General features: G+C 43.8%; 1 protein-coding gene across 1 annotated transcript in view; it reads right to left on the bottom strand.

Moving 5' to 3' along the window:
* Positions 1-17589, bottom strand: part of ZHX3 (zinc fingers and homeoboxes 3) — an 80273-nt gene that overhangs the window by 21448 nt on the left and 41236 nt on the right. The window contains exon 2 of the mRNA XM_060230916.1: positions 14260-14369. The gene's annotated coding sequence lies outside the window, so the exon portion shown is untranslated. The remainder of the gene's footprint in view (positions 1-14259; positions 14370-17589) is intronic.

Below are 17589 nucleotides of genomic sequence, written 5' to 3'. Positions count from 1 at the left end.
GAGAAAGATATGAAGCAATTAACTGAAAAATAATTTTATTATAACGTATCTTGAATTTTTTGTTTGTTTTCTTTTTAGCATTGTAAATCTAGCAAAGTGAAAATTCATGTTTTGGACAGGGTATAGAATTGTGAAATTGTAAAAGTTGAAACATATTAATTAATAATATAAAGCAGTGCTTCTTTAAGGGGATTTCTATAACCTTTGATTAGTCTAGAAATTATTGTTACAGACCACATTGTGCTGGGATTGCTCATTAGCAGAAAGCAGTGGCTGGTTACAGAAGCAGACTCAAGCTTTTGAATATCTGATACAATGATTAAAAGATGCTAGGTCATCACAGTTAGCACATTTCCACAGATAGACTAGACAGGTCAACAGACCTAATGTAGTGATTATTGGAATTTAGAAACACATCCTAATAGGAAGGTAGAGGATGAGAGTTTCCAGAAGATCCAGGTTGCCTAGAAGAGAGGAGCTACAGACCATAGGACCTGAGAGCATCCAAGGAAGTCAGGAGAATACCATTTATTTGGCAATAAACTATTAACATTTATTTTTATTACCTTGGTCAGTCCCACATAAGATTGAATCCTAACATTACACATAAACAGGAAAACTCCTATGGCAAGTAACATTCACTTCTCTCTCCAACAAGCATGTACTTATTTATTTATTTTTCATACTTATATCCCGCCCTCCCCGCCGAAGCAGGCTCAGGGCGGCTAACAACATTTTTACATGAAACAATAAAACAGTAAACAAGCAACTTCAGTGAAAAACCTTTTCAGACCGGAGTTTTAGCAATTTTTAAAAGGAGGAGATTTCAGCTAGTTCATGGACATATTCAAGACATCTTGAAAACTCTTAACTTACAGTTCTATGCCAGAATTACACAAATGGCAATACAAAAATTCAGAGCCAGTCCTTATCTACTGTGCTTAAACAAATTAGTCACATTTTAAGAATAAATTCAGAACGCAGGTTATTAGCAGGCATTGATAATTCATGAACTGTACTACTGATTGGACCCAAATGGTATGAGTCACAGATCTTCGTATCCTCAGAAAGCTCTGAATGCCAAATGCAGAAAGTTGTGATAGGGGAACAGGAAAGGTCCATAGGTGTCCTCTCTTAGCCTTAGTTTATTTGTAATAGTCTCTGTATCACATCCATAGAACACCGTGCCTAACTCAACATGAAAAAGAGTCTAGAAAACATTTTTCTCCCTGACTTAAAGCATTGCAACAAGATAGCTGGAAAAGATCAAGCATACTGAAGCTTTCTGAATACAGTGGTTTACAGCTCTGTGTGCTTCTGCTTACTGAACTGGCTTATTCTTTCAGCAGAACAAACTGTTCCATACTGAGGCAGGAGCTGGCAGTGTCTGAACAAAAGATGCCCCCCCCCCCAGACATACACACACACTTCTGACTGTATTCTGCCAAAGACCCAGTGCATTTCCAATGCCAAGATACAAAAGGTCAAAGGAGGCCAAGTCAAGCAACTGGTGCAGCTCCCGTACACATCACAGCAGCTAGGGAAGCAGGTGGTAGGGAACAGATGAAGACCCCCAAAGTTTCAAGATAGCCACTAAAATACAACAGTAAAAGTGCTGCATGTAGACTTTAAAAGCACTTGTTGCTTTGTAGGAGATAAGCAACTGATCCTCAAGCATCACCCATATATGGAAACTATCAGAATCAAGCTAGGGGCTTTTAATGGATCAAAAGGCTTTCATCATATTTTTATCCCATTCTTCCTCCAAAGAGCTCAGGGTTCTCTCATCCCTATTTTACCCACACAACAACCCTGCAGGGAGGGCTGGTTGGGCCACTTGCACATACCTACGATCTCTCTCCCTGTGTGTGCAACTGTCCCAAGGTCACCCATAGAGCTTCATGGCTAAGTGGAGATTTAAATGCGGGTCATTCCATTCTTAGTCTAAAACATTCTCCATTACTCTTTACATGCTCTCATAAAGGGTTGGTTCTGTTCTCCAAGACAGTCAGGAGATTTTTGTGTTATTACCATAACCTCAATCTGAAAATTTATGCATCAGCTATCATCTGTGGCCAGCAATTAAACCAAATGTGATACTAACAGAACTCCTGAATGAGAAAGGAATTGCTTGGGAATTCCATGTGTTTCTTAGTGTTTTGAAGATGAAACAAAATCAGCAAAGTATACCCATTTCCTCTAAATGACTGGATTTTCCTCAATCCCCCATAAATTGGAAGAGTAAAAGGAAGATCAAAAAACCCTACATGACAGAGTATAGCCTACAAATAGTTCCTATAGGCTTATCACAGTTTATCAAAGTTTCCTGCTATTGTGAGCTCTGTAGGCTTGTTTTAGACTGTTATATGGATCCATGCCTACAATATCAGCAAATGGAACATGGAGATGTTAACAGGGACATATTTTGGATCCCACTTAAAAACATATGAAGCGGTATCAACTTATAACAAATGCTTCAAGACAAAGATCTTAAGATCAGACTGGTTAAAAGTTTGGTTTTACACTTAATGGCCAAAATTGCAATCTGCAATCATATACAAAACATATTATGTGAGGTGGTTGCTTCACATAGAAGCTCAGTACATGCAGTTCTTCACCTCAAAAAGGGAAGCATGGCCCTTACCTGGTTAGCCCAAGCAAGCCTGATCTCATCAGATTTCGGGGCCAACCCTGGCAAGTATTTGGATGGGAGACCTCCTTGAAATATCAGCAGTGAGAGGCCGTATCAAGCCACGTCTCTGAATGTCCTCCAGGCCCCAGCAGGGGTCATCAGAAGTTGTCATGACTTTCAGGTATGAGCACACATACACACAAAGAAAGGGAAATCGACCATTGGGTACTTACCATGAGGGGTCCTTCTCCTCTGAGGACAGGAGGACATCTTGTGGGTGATTCCTAACCTACTTGCAGGGAGGCAGGACTTGAAGTTTAACTTCCTGTTCTTGTTAGGAGTCACCCTTCCCTCAGTTCAGGTACTCCGAGAAGCAGTAACTCATTGAAAAAAGACTTGTAAAAAACTGTTAATAACACTCAACAAGAAGAAAAAACATTCTCGAACAGGAAGGAAGAATTAAGAACAGTATGTTGTCATGAAAGGTAAAGAACTTCAACATACCGTTGTCGGTACCATACTAACCCTATACTAAGGTCACGTACCCTGCTGTTAAGGTAAATATCCATACTTTAACCTTAAGCGTTTCCTATTTTCTGCTGTCTATAACTAACTTCCACAGAAAAAACAGGTAATTTTATTTTGGAACAGGTGTCTGGAGAAGGAGAACAAGCCCTGGGCGGGCCAAGATGTCCTCCTGTCCTCAGGAGAAGGACCCCTCACAGTAAGTACCCAATGGTCGTTCTCCCTCTTAGGCAGGAGGACATCTTGTGAGACATCCCAAAGCAGTATCCCAATTTAGGGTATGGAAATGTTGTCCTCCTCCTCCAGTATCTGTTGCAGCACTCGACGGCCAAAAGCTGCGTCTGCTGAGGAGTAGGTATTTATCTTATAATGTCTTATAAATGTGGATAGGGATGACCAGGTGGCAGCCCTACAGATTTTTTTAACAGAAGCTCTCCCATGCAATGCAGCATTGGTAGCTGCACTACGAACAGAATGAGCTGTTATACCCTTGGGCACTGGAACGTTCTGAATTTTATATGCCTTGGCAATGCACTGTATAAATAAATAAATAATAAATAAGAAGTATGGTAAGTATATCTCCTGCTCTAAATGAAATGCAGAGGAAACTTTGGGTCTGAACATAGGATCTGTTCGCAGCACGACCTTGTCCTTATGAAAAACACATAATTCAGATTTGATAGACAAGGCTCCAAGTTCTGAAACCCGTCGAGCCGACGTAATTGCCGTAAGGAAGAGTGTCTTCATCCGAAGATAACTCATGGAAGATTCCTGAATGGGCTCAAATGGGTGCTTGGTTAAGGCTGCAAGAACTGTACTGAGACGCCACGTAGGAAACCTGTGCACTTGAGGTGGTTGAGACAAAGTCGCACCCCTAAGAAAACATGATACATGAGGATGCTTAAATAGGGGCACCTTGTCAAACTCAGGTAAAACAGATGCTAAGCCCACACTTGCCTCTTCAGAAAGGAGGCTTGAAGACCCAAGGTAAGACCCTCCTGAAGAAAGTCCAGAACATTTCTCAATCTTGGTCTCAGACAGTTAATCCGCTTACAGCGGCCCCACCGAACGAACACTTTCCATGTAACGTTGTAAATTCGTTGAGTAGAGGGCTTTCTAGAAGTGACTACAGTCTCTGTTACGGAACTGGAGTATCCTAGTCCTAACAATTTTTCCCTCTCAATTTCCAGGCAGTTAAGTGTAGCCACTCTGGATGTGGGTGTACTATGGGACCCTGCTGAAGGAGATCCCCCTGAACAGGAACTGTCATTGGAGCTTCCACAGACAACTCCTTTAGATCTGCAAACCAGGGGCACCACGGCCAATGTGGTGCAAATAGTATTACATCGGCCCTCCCTCCCTGATTTTCCGAATCAGTCTGGGTATAAGAGGAATAGGTGGAAATGCGTAGAGTAGCTCCCTTGGCCACGGAGTTGTTAGAGCATCTGTTGCTTCTGCCATCTGACAATAGTACCTTGTGAAGAATCGCTTCATCTGATAGTTTGTGCTGGAGGCAAACAGGTCTACTTGAGGCTGGCCGAAATGTTTCACAATCTGTCTGAACAACCTGCGGTTGAGAGACCATTCCAACTGATTGATCTCCTGATGACTCAGCCAGTCCACTCTGATGCTGTCTGCTCCCCTGATATGCTCAGTCTGGATCGATGCCAGGTATACTTGGGCCCATGAAAATAACATGGAGGCTTTCTTGTGTAGACCCTCCAACCTGGAGCCCCCCTGTTTGCTTATATATGTCTTCGCAACCACATTGTCGGTCCGTGTGAGAACATGAACCGCTTCCACCTTGCCAGAGAATTGAATCAGTGCTAGTCGAACGGCACGCAACTCTAGGATGTTGATAGGTAGACTGGTCTCCTTCCGAGACCACTTCCCTTGAATCGAGGAATTTTGAAGGGTAGCTCCCCAACCCAACAGGCTGGCATCTGTAAAAATCTGACGATACTCCGCGATCTAGAATACTTTCCCCTTGGACAAATTCGATCTTTTCGTCCACCATATCAAGCTGTGTTTGACTGGGAGGGGAACCCGAACTGGCACATCTACTTTCTGAGAGATCTTGGCTTGGTATGGCCAAAGGAACGCTTGTAGTTTTTGGGAGTGGAACCTGCACCATTGAAAGGTGTCAATCATGGAAATCATGAGACCCTGCAGCGCAGCCAAGGACATTAGGGACAAGTGTCTGCTCCTGATAATCGTCCTCGCTGCCTCTCCGATACGTGCAGCCTTCTGGGTTGTTAGGTACAGACGTGTAGTCAGCGTATCCAGGAATACCCCGAGATGTTCCAAACGGTGGGAAGGGGATAAGCAACTCTCCTGAAGGTTCACCAGGAATCCTAAGGACTGAAGACAGTTGACGGTTGTTTGCATGTCCTGATGGGCTCTTTCCAGAGACGGAGCACGAAACAAGATGTCGTCCAGATACAGGTATTTATGTATGCCCCCCTTTCTCAGCATGACTACTGGTGTCACCAGAAGTTTCGTAAACACCCAGGGGGCTGATGCCAGACCAAAGGGGAGGGCTCAAAACTGAAAATGTTGGCCTCTGTAACAAAATCGTAGAAATTTCCGATGCCCCACGAAGATTGGAACATGCAGATTGGCTTCCATGAGATCTATCAAAGTCAGGAGCTCTTGAGGTTGTAGTGCTTCCACTATGACTCTCAGCGTTTCCATTCTGAAGTGCTTTGGAACTACAAATCTGTTGATATACTTTAGATCCAATATAGCACACCAGTTCCCTGATCTCTTTGGAACCGCGAAAAAAATAGAGTAGACTCCTTGATATTGTTCCGAAACTGGTACTCTTTCTATCGCTCCTATGTCGAGGAGGTGTTGAATAGCTTGCAGAGTTCACTACGTCTTTTCTGGCTTTCTGTGAATTGGGAAAGGAACAAATCGAGGAGGTGGGAAGGACATTAAGTCAATTTTGTAACCGTAGGAGATAACTTCTTGGCACCATCTGTCTGCTGGAGACGTCATCCACTGTGGGGCGAAATACTGAAGCCTTGCTCCGACTGGCAACCGAAGGCAGTCATGCCTTGTTGGACTTAGGATCTCTGTCTGGTCTGGTGGATTGTTTGTTGCCTGACTTTCCAAATCTATTTGGGAAGCTTTGCCTACAAAAGGAGTTCTTCTGGTTCCATGATGACCTTCGGGAATCCTGACTGGCTCTAGGCAGTGTGTTGGGTACAAAAGGACGATGAAAAGGGCTGCCTTCTGTCTTGTCTAAGCAGAAATTTTGGCATGGTCTTTTTCTTGTTCTTGGTCTCCACAAGGATCTTATCCAGATCCTCCCCAAACAGTCTACCTCCATGAAACAGATAAGCCATAACAATATTTTTGGAATGAGAATCCGCTGACCAAGCCCTGAGTCGCACTGCATGTCTAGCTGCAATAGTGGACGAAATAAGTGGATGAGAGGCGAACACCACTGAATCTAAGGTTGAATCCGTGAGGAAGGAGATTGCCTTCAGGATCCTATTTGCTCCATCCAGAGCCTTGGAATTGTCATCTGGTAACATCTGAATTAATTTTCTCATCCAAACTATGCTGGCCCATGCAACCATGGAACCCACAGCAGATGTCTTTAGAATCATGGCTGCGCCCTCACGGGCCTTATGTAATGCAAAATCTGCTTTCTTATCCAGGCTGTCCTTTAAGAAGCCATGCCCATCTTCTGACACAAGGCCAGAACATTGCAATGCCATGATAGGCCCATCTACCAAGGGAACCTTCAGAAATTGGTCTGTGAAGGAATAGAGGTGATACAATCTTTTAAAGAACTCGGGGTATTTATTGGCAAATGGCTTCTTTCATTCTGCCCTCATCTGCCTTTCAAAATATGAGGGAAAGGGAAATGACATGCCAGATACAGCCTGCTTGGGGAAAAATTTTGAATCCCCCTGCTTATAACACTTACTGGGTTGTTGTTCCTGATCCTCTTCTACATCAGGATCATCATGTAAATCTAGGGCCATTTAGGTTTTTGCCAGCGTATAGGTATTATCTTCTACTTTAAAGTATCTGGCTGAGGGTTCAGGGACCTCAATATCCATCTCTTCCTCCCCCGAGGAGAATTCTTCCTCTTCCCTGTTGCTTTGATCATCCCCCATAGTACAGCCTGTGCCCATGGACGGGTCAGTAATATCTCTGTTCCCCAGTTTTTGGACCGCTTTAGTTGGCCATTTAGCTCCCTTGGAAGACTTCTGACTTATACGAGGGGAAGGGAGGAAGAAGAAGAAGAGGAGGAAGACCTATGTCTTCTACTTCTTTTGCTACGTGCCTTAGAAAGCCCCTCTATTAACTGCTCAGAGAGCTGGGTAAAAAATTCTGGAGGCAAGGCAACTGGGACTGGATTACCTTGCAAAGGAGCAGGAACATTGGGCATTTGGTCTCCTTGCAAGGTGGATGCAGAAGGAGCCAAGCCCACCAGATCAGACATGATACAAATACTGTGAGGAAAGCCTTTCGGCTTCTAGCTCACCACCTAGTCGAAACAGCACAACCTCCCAGGATCTGCAAGCCTCTCCTTCTTGTACACGCTGTCGTGCAGTCTACTTGCTGCTTTGGTGCGCTTTTCCAAAAGACGCGATGAGGCGGCTGTGGTGGGGAGATCCGAATAAGCCAGCTATGGGTCTTGTCGGCTCTGCACTGAAGGCAATCCCCAGGTCAGGCCTCCTGCTGGCTAGCAGGAACACAGGATTAGACATGATACAAATACTGTGAGGAAAGCCTTTCGGCTTCTAGCTCACCACCTAGACGAAACAGCACGACCTCCCAGGATCTGCAAGTCTCTCCTTGTACACACTGCCGTGCAGTCTGCTTGCCGCTTTGGCGCGCTTTCCCAGTCAGCAGGAGGCCCGACCCAGGGATCGCCTTCAGTGTGGAGCCGACTAGACCCATAGCTGACTGGCAGGAACACAGGCCCCATATGCACTACTCCTGGGCCAATGGGCCGTTCGAGTTCCCCCAGACGATACCCGCAACGGCGCAAAATTGCAGTTAAAATGGCTGACCGCCAAATCGTGGCTGAAAAAAGGCACCTTGACAGCCTAGCGCCTATCTAATGCCTATTCTATGTCTCCGTGCCTAGAAAAGAATTGTAGGATAGAGTAGATAAGGTAAGAAGTCAAAGGTAGATTTAGTAGGAATAAAGGAAAGAACAAGTCCTCAAGAAGAAGAAAGTGAAGCAGGCAATGCCTGATTAAGGTGCTCTCCCTTCTGAGGCAGGAAAAGAACTGAGGGAAGGGTGACTCCCAACCGAAATAGGAAGTTAAACTTCAAGTCCTGCCTCCCTGCAAGTAGGTTAGGAATCACCCACAAGATGTCCTGCCTCAGAGGGAGGAGTGCCTGATTACCCACATGATTACCCAGTGCATAGGGGCCACTGTAGGAACCTGTCACTTTCTGTATTATGAAATGGCTGTAGAAGACAAGCAGGCTTGCAACAGTCACCCAGCTGTTCCACTTCATACCTCTTGCAATCCAAACTCAAACTTCAGCCCTGCATATATATATATACAACCAAAACCTGACAATGACAAACTGTATTAAAAAAAATCAACATTCGTTGGGGTTAATTTCCAAAGATATGTTGGAATACAAAGGCCATCTGAAGTTTTCTAAGCCTTGTCTGAGAGTGCACTCCAACTATCTTATCTAGCAGACAGTTCCACAAGGCAGGCATAATCACCAAAAAGGTTACAGTTGCTGTAGAGATCAGATGTACTTTCCAAAAAGAGAGAACCTCAGGTGGAGGCAGGGGGCTCATCTACACTGACAAGAGGCTTATATAGGGAGGTCATCAAGGGCTTAACCCTAGCACCTTGAAGTGTGCTAATAAAAGAACAGGCCACCATTGCAGCTATTGTGAAAAAGTTGCTATATGTGCAAAGACCCCTACTCCAACCAAGAGGTGGGCCACTACATTTTGTACAAGGGTGAAATTTCCAAGTTACTTCAAGGGCAGTTCAACAGAAAGTGCTGATGGCAATCCAACCTAGAGGTTAAAGAAGCATGGATCAATGTGGCAAGATTGTCAGGATAGAGAAGGGGAGAGTGCTTTCAAAGCAGATACAAATGATAACAGCACACTTTTGGCAATCTCCAACCTGCTTCTCAAACAGCAAAGCTGAGTCTAGGAGTACAACCAGACTTTTTGCTGATCAGACCATTAGACCTTATTCAGCCCAAGTACACCAGGCGTGATAAGAAGACATCCTGCGTCAGTTTCTTCTTCATAGCAAACAAACTTCTGAAAGTGCCACTCATGCTACTAAAATCTATGACCCACATCACAGAAGAAACACCTTTATGTAGGAGGTCAGATTTAAACCTAAAATTAATTGCATGAAATGCACAGTCTGATGGCATTAAAAATAACACCTTCAAGCAAGCACCTTCTTTCCCACAGCAACATCCTAAGAGTCACACCTAACAGTGTCAAATGGGAGTACATAGCAAAAGAGACATTAACTGTCTGACGGCCCAGCTTCAAAACTCAACAGCTGCCGGTCTGTCACTTTAGGAGCTGTGGATGAGGCTGTTACATTTGCAAGTCACTAAACTGAAGAACAATTCTCATCTTATAGATCTGAGGCCCCATTTTTCAAAAGGCTGACAATTCTCCCAATTGCTGAAGCCCTGCCTCACAACCTACCACTCTCAACCTTGCCACTGCCGACATCTAAGATCCTCTTGATGACTATCATCATCTTCACACTGGCTTTTGCATTCAGTTTCATCATACCACATATGTATGGGTGGAGCACAGCATCTATGGAAGCCTAGCACTTGCTATGCAGAGGGCTGGCTTGTCCAAGAATTAAAGTAACACTGATACAAATCCCCCAGCCCAGATGGTATGCACCCAAGAGTGCTCAAAGAACTTTCTAAAGAGCTTGCAGTGCCTTTGTCCATCACCTTCCAGACCTCTTGAAAGACAGGAGAAGTGCCACAAAACTGGAAGAGGGAAGATGTTGTCCCAATTATCAAAAAGGGAGGAGGGATGACCCAGGAAACTACAGGCCAGTCAATCTGACCTCTGTCCCAGGGAAGATAACAGAACAGATTTTAAAGGGATCAATCTGTGAGCACCTAAAGAACAACCTGGTGATCTGGGGAAGTCAGCATGGACTTGTCCCCAACAGGTCCTGCCAGACCAACCTCATTTCCTTTTTTGATCAAGTGGCAAGCTTACTGGATCAAAGCAATGCAGTAGACGCTGCTTACCTGAATTTCAATAAAGTTTTTGACAGGATTCCCCATGATGTTCTGATGGGTAAACTAGAGGAATGTGGACTAGACTCTAGGATAGCTTGGTGCATAGGGAACTGGTTGGAGAACAGCACTCAAAGAGCAGTTGTCAATGGCATTTCATCTGAATAGAGGGAGGTATCCAATGGGGTGCCACAGGGTTCAGTTCTGGGCCCGGTACATCAATATTTTTATCCGTGATCCAGATGAGGGTGTGAAGGGGCTACTCATTAAATTTGCAGATGACACCAAATTGGGAGGAACAGTAACAGGATGCAATTTAACAAGGCAGAGTGCTGAGTTCTACATCTGGGTAAAAAAAATGAGCAACATGCATATTGGATGGAGGATACACTTCTGGGTAGCAGTGCACGTGAACAAGATCTTGGGGCACAGGTGGGCCATAAATTAAATATGAGCAGTCATTGTGATGTAGCGCCATCTTGGGGTATATCAGCAGAGGTATAACGTCCAAATTGCAAGATGTCATCATCCCAGTGCATTGGTAAGGTTGCACCTGAAATATTATGTGCAGTTTTGGAGGTCTCACTTCAAAAATGATGTGGACAGAACGGAGGAGATGCAGTGGAGAAAATGAGCCCTATAAGGAAAGGCTGAGGGTCTTGGGAATGTTCAGCCTGGAGAAGAGGAGGCTGAGGGGGCACATAATTGCTCTCTATATGTATTTGAAGGGCTGACACTTAGAGGAAGGTAGGGAGAGCTTCCTGTTGGCAGCAGAGGATAGGACTCACAAGAATGGGTTTAAATTAAGGGCAGGCAAGTACTGGCTGGATATGAGGAAGATCTTTTTTACAGCAAAAGTTGTTCAACTGTGGAATCTACTGAGGGAGGTGGTGAACTTCCCCTCGCTGGCAGTCTTCAAGTAGCAGCTGGACAAACAGTTGTCAGGATTGCTCTAGGCTGATCCTGCACTGAGCAGGAGGTTGGACTAGATAGCCTGCATGGCCCCTTCCAATTCTGTGATTCTATGATGTAGATATTAACAAGGTATAATGATGGAAGGGAAGACGTGTCATCCAAACTTCATCCCCAATACCCAAGATATCTCCATAAGCCTTGAACAGTAGGAGCCAGTGATGGAATAACAGCAGTTGCCTTAGAGAACCAATCGTATTTTGTGGTTCAGCTTAACTGTTACTCTTGCATACCTATTGAAAATGTACCCGGTAGGGAAAAAAGACATCTATTGAGACTGTCATTATCCCTGTTATTTGAAAATAGCTCAGGGAGGGGGCATTTTCATTCAAATGTATTTAATTAGAATATTTATACTTACTGCCTTTCCATTTGGTGGCTTTTAAGCAGCTACTGAAATATTACAGACGGAAGCCAAATAAAAAAATCAAATATCCCCCTACCCCCCCCCCCCAAAAAAATGCTGTTCATACCCAATTAAAACCTCTGGCAATCAAATAAGACTCACAGTGCCTTCTGAAGATCTTCAACAAGGGGGCTCCATCTCTTTAGGGAGCCCAATCCTTAATGTGGATGTCATGATGGAAAATACTCAAGCTCTGTTTAATACCAGCTGTGCCACCCTGAGTGGGGAAACAGCCAGCAGGTGGCAGCCTGAATACCATGACATATGAGAATATAAGAGATGATACAGTCCTTCAGCTATGTGAACTACAGGCTACAAAGGGCCTTAAAAGTTCATAACCAGCACCTTGAATTAAACTTGGAAACAAATCAGCAGCTGGTTCAAATGTTCCCATTAGCTAGTCCTTGACTGTAATTGGGCTGTTGCATTCTGGACCAGTTGCAGTTGTCTTAAAAGAACAAGTTGAGCCCACTCAATTAACAAGGCTTTAGTGATTTCACCCTTTTCTTGGCATGATTTTAAACACCAGGAGGGGCATGGATCAAGAGCACAACTGTTGCTCTCACACTCCCAAGGACTTTGTCACCATCCACAGGCATAATCATTATTAATCTATCCATAACAACAGGACAAGCAAATGCTCAGTTTGGCTACCAAACCAGAATGGATGAAAGATCTGTCTGCAGAGAACCCTGCAAAAACATCACAATGAAAGGCCAAACTGACATCACTAACAGGGAGTTATCAAGTCACAAGCAGCCACTATAAAAAATAATTATTGGAACAAGATTCTACTGACACTACAGTAGCAGAGAAGATGGCCTTCCTCATCTCTACCACCTTGTAGATCTGCAAATAGGCTTAATGACACAGGAATACAAGAACACAAGCAGTGAAAGTTAATCCTAATTTACCCAGCAGCATAGCTCTAAATCCATGAAGACGTCTGCCTTTCACAGCTATATCACAGCTACAGGTTTTTTTTACTTCAAACCAAACCATAAGAACATAAGAGAAGCCATGTTGGATCAGGCCAACGGCCCATCAAGTCCAACACTCTGTGTCACACAGTGGCAAAAAATTTTATATACACACATACACTGTGGCTAATAGCCACTGATGGACCTGTGCTCCATATTTTTATCTAAACCCCTCTTGAAGGTGGCTATACTTGTGGCCGCCACCACCTCCTGTGGCAGTGAATTCCACAAGTTAATCACCCTTTGGGTGAAGAAGTACTTCCTTTTATCCGTTTTAACCTTTCTGCTCAGCAATTTCATTGAATGCCCACGAGTTCTTGTATTGTGAGAAAGGGAGAAAAGTACTTCTTTCTCAACTTTCTCCATCCCATGCATTATCTTGTAAACCTCTATCATGTCACCCCGCAGTCGACGTTTCTCCAAGCGTTTCAACCTTTCTTCATAGGGAAAGTGCTCCAGCCCCTTAATCATTCTAGTTGCCCTTCTCTGGACTTTCTCCAATGCTATAATATCCTTTTTGAGGTGCGGCGACCAGAACTGCACACAGTACTCCAAATGAGACCGCACCATCGATTTATACAGGGGCATTATGATACTGGCTGATTTGTTTTCAATTCCCTTCCTAATAATTCCCAGCATGGCGTTGGCCTTTTTTATTGCAGACCAATTATGCTATCCACCATTATGCTATCTCAGTGCCTTCCTGCCCCTGCCTGCTTCAAAAGGAGAGGGGGTGAACTGTACACAAGAGGAAGCAGAAATGAGGAAACCATGTATTGCAGTGCCTCCCCAATGCTTGGCTGTTTTTGCGGGGAACAGAAAGCAGGTTCGTTAAAGGACTTGGAGTCCCTTTAAACCCCTTCTTTCTGCTCCATCCACCAACCGCCACAAACTGCTTTAAAAGTTCGTGGAAGTTTGTAATGGTAGACCCACCACAAACGTCTGTTCATGAAGAGTGCAAAATCTGTGACAAATTTTACTTTGTGGTTTGGTTCACGCCCATCCCTACTTCTACCTCGTCACTTTATATAGAAGACTAGGGGCGTTTTCGCACAGGGCTTACCCCAGAGCGACGTCCCTCTTCACCGTGCAGTGTCTGTGCGGATTTCACACCAACTGCTCCGCAGAACCCGGAAGAGCCGCAAAGTCCCGCGGCTTTTGCGTCGCAAATGTAAACCGCCAAAAACCAGTTTACATTTGCGACGCAAAAGCCGCGGGACTTTGCGGCTCTTCCGGGTTCTGCGGAGCAGTTGGTGCGAAATCCGCGCAGACGCTGCGCGGTGAAGAGGAACTTCGCTCCAGGGTAAGCCCTGTGCGAAAACGCCTTAGGAGTAACAATGACAGATATAGAATAACTTTGCAGCCAGTGAGGAATGTTTAACTTTGGCTAGAAGAAGAAAAATATATTTGAAATATAGCTTATGTAAAAAAAAAAAACAATCACATATTAAATGTACAACAGTGAAGCAGTTTCAAGTGGTGTTAATGCCAAGGCCAATACATACCTGTAGATCTTTAATGTTCCCTTAATATATTCTTTGCCATTTGCTTCTCTTTCCTTGTAGGCATCCTGCAACCTATGCGTCCTGACCACTGCAGCCCTCTGGAATCAGATCTGTGCGAAATCAAGATGGTATTAATGCCTAGAAATTCATTACTACCAATTCAAGTTCTTCAAGGATAAGAATGGCCATTCTAGTCCAACATTATTACAAATTTAACTGCTTTCATAAAAACTGAAGTTTGTTTCTTAAAGGTATAGGCAGGGTCAGGATATTAAGATCTCATCTAGCAAGAATCCTGTGTAGAATACTGGACAGGTATGCTGATTTAAAATGGTGCTGATATCAGGTTGTATTATTGGTCTTCTAGGAAAATGCAGGGATGAAAAGGAAAAATTGAAAACACACAAAAAAGCAGCTAATATAAACATTAACATCCAACCTGATGAAGAATTCTGGAGAACCTGACAGCTTGCACACAGTTTATGTTATTCATGTTGGTTCTAATAAATGTTTTTATATGACTGGATTGTGCTTTGGATCAAGGCAGTTACTTGTAGCCATTTTCAACTAATAGAACACTAAGGATTACTGTTTAGGAGATAGCACATGGTACCCCTTCTCCACCAACAGGGACACCACAGATTTCAGCATTAGTGTGAGACACCATAGGTGTGAGAGACAATGTATATACAAAACTTTTATACAGACAGAAACACTTGCTCATCAGGGAGAAATCAGCCCAGAAAAGGAAGCTACTGTCTCTCTGAGCTTCTGTCTTCCCTTCCTCCTAACCCATCAAGAATTAGCCTCTCTTTGGACCATGACAAAATCTCAGATTGCACTCTTCTCCCTTTTCACTATCAGTAGGAAAGCTTTGAGAGACTAGAAGAAAAATACATGCAGGAGTGCTGCAATTGTCCATTCTAGAAGATACGGGCAGATATAATAGAATAACTATATTTCATTTCTCCATAAGAAAAAAAAAGTGCTTATTTGTCTTCAGGGACTGTTAGTAAACATTTCCCTATTTTACCTTCCCATTTGAACAACAGGGTGAAAAACATAAGAATTGGCTGGTAAATCAAAAACAGGATCCATTTTAGGTAAGCTTTTTTCTTCCTCCAGCAGTCAAGACAATTGCCTCTGGAAGTTTACAAGAAGTGGGCTCAAGAGAAACTGTGACTCCCTCCCCCTAATAGTCCTCAATACTGGCTATCAGTTGTTACGGTTATTCACTATTATGGCTAATGATCATTCAACAAACCATGGAGGTTTTTATTTAAGGGAAAGCAAAAAAACAAACATGAAGAGTAAAAAGAATAAGAACTGCCCCCTGAAATTCAAATCACCAGAAGCAATTCATGTCATTTTCTAGCTAGAAGTCCCAAATACAGAAAGCATCAGTTCTCCAGAAAGTTATTTAGAGAAGCCATCACAACCAAACCAATACTATAAATTCACCCATAGCTACATTTAAATCTATAGTTTGACTTTGCACTTTGTGCATCCTTTCCTCCTTCAAAGTGCTTGGTTAACTATGTCTATTCAGAATCTGGACACAGTTATACCATCTTCTTTGTTTAAAAGCTATCAATCAATTTAACAAACAGGTGCCTGTAAAAAATGTGAACCTCTCCCCAATACAAAATTCACAGAACAAACAACAAAACTTCAAGATACTGTAATTTCACAGCTTTTAACAGGAATTCATGATCCCTGCTGCTGGTTTAACATGCTTTTAGTCAAACCTGGTTCCTGAGGAGAGGTGCAAGGATGTTTGCAAAGATTTAAAAAATGACACTATCTTTCTCTCTTTTGCGCATTTCCCTGTGCCTGTTGTGTCAGCCTATTTGCCCAGTTAGCTGCTGCTTTGGAGGTAGAGAACATATTCCTACTGCCTTGCCATACTGTACTTACAATTTCATCCCCTTGTAGTTCTTTATGCCCCCGCCCAATTATAGCTACTCATAGCTACTCATTTTTATTTATATAGCACCATCAAGTTGCTTTACAGAGTACAAGACACACAGTCTGTGTCCCAAAGAACATTCCTATCCACATTCTGCCCTAATTTGCCAGGTGAACTGGAGCACTGATTCAGTTGTCTCAGGTCCAGGTAGGGTTTCCCAGGGCTTTTTTTTGTAGCAGGAACTCCTTTGCATATTAGGCTACACCTCCCTGATGTAGCCAATCCTCCAAGAGCTTACAGGACTCTTCTTACAGGGCCTACTGTAAACTCTTGGAGAATTGGCTACATCAGGGAGGTGTATCCTAATATGCAAAGAAGTTCCTGCTAAACAAACAAACAAACAAAAAACGCCTGGGGTTGCCAACTTCAGAATGTGATATTCCTAAAGATCTGAGGGTGGGAACTGGGGAGAAAGCTCAGCAGGAATGTGATGTCATGACATCCACCATCTGAACTTGCCACTTGCTCCATTGAAATTCCTCTCAATTAGAATGAACAGTAAACAATTTAAAATACAGCAGCTCTAAAATCCTACCAATGATGAATATAACAGCTTATAAAATTCAACCTAAGCAACAATAGGATAAAATAAAATGCTAGGTTCAGCACCCCCCTCCTCCAGGCCCTTCAGAACTATACATTCTCTGGAAGACAAAAGAATGAGGGGGGATAGGCCTCCCAAGGCAGGAAATTCCCAAACCTGGGAGGCCACTACTGAAGAAGCCCTGCCTCATGGGCCTTCCATAGAAAAATATGTGAAGCTCATTAGCATATGCCCCTGCCCTTCCCCCAGCCAAAAGCAACCCAATGCAAGAAAGGAGAGCCCCAGGCGAGCGAGGCCTGCTTGGGCTAGCTAAAGATCCAGCCAACCCAAGCAGGTCTTGTTCACCTGGGGCTCTCCTGGGCTGCCCCCCCCCCAGTCAAAAGGCCAGCAAGCCACCCACTGCCCAAAATCACATAAGAAATGGAGAAAGGGTGGCACGGGCTTCTCCAGTAGTTATTGAGGGCTGCTGGGGGCGTGGGAAAGCCACTGGTGGCTGGCTGGCTCTCCACATTCAGGGATTGTTATGCAGCTGCACCTACTATTTGATGGACAAGGTAGGTGGGGAGGAAGAGGAAGAGCCATCAGAAAGATTCAGGAGCTGTGCTCCTGTGAGCTCCTGCTGAATCTGAGGCCTGCTTGTGATGCTGTGAAGTCCCATTTCAAATTTTCTAGCAAAATGTGGTATAATTAAGGTATCTCATAGGTTACAGATCCCTTAAAGGAACTATTATAATAGAGAAAAAAGTGCAACTGGAGAGGTGCCCAGTTCAAATTCCACCTCAGTGCATCCTAAGAAGAGTTAACTATCCTAAGCAGA

This window comes from Heteronotia binoei, chromosome 2, assembly GCF_032191835.1.
Source record: "Heteronotia binoei isolate CCM8104 ecotype False Entrance Well chromosome 2, APGP_CSIRO_Hbin_v1, whole genome shotgun sequence".
Classification (NCBI taxonomy): domain Eukaryota; kingdom Metazoa; phylum Chordata; class Lepidosauria; order Squamata; family Gekkonidae; genus Heteronotia; species Heteronotia binoei.
This window is presented reverse-complemented; position numbering and strand designations above follow the sequence as displayed.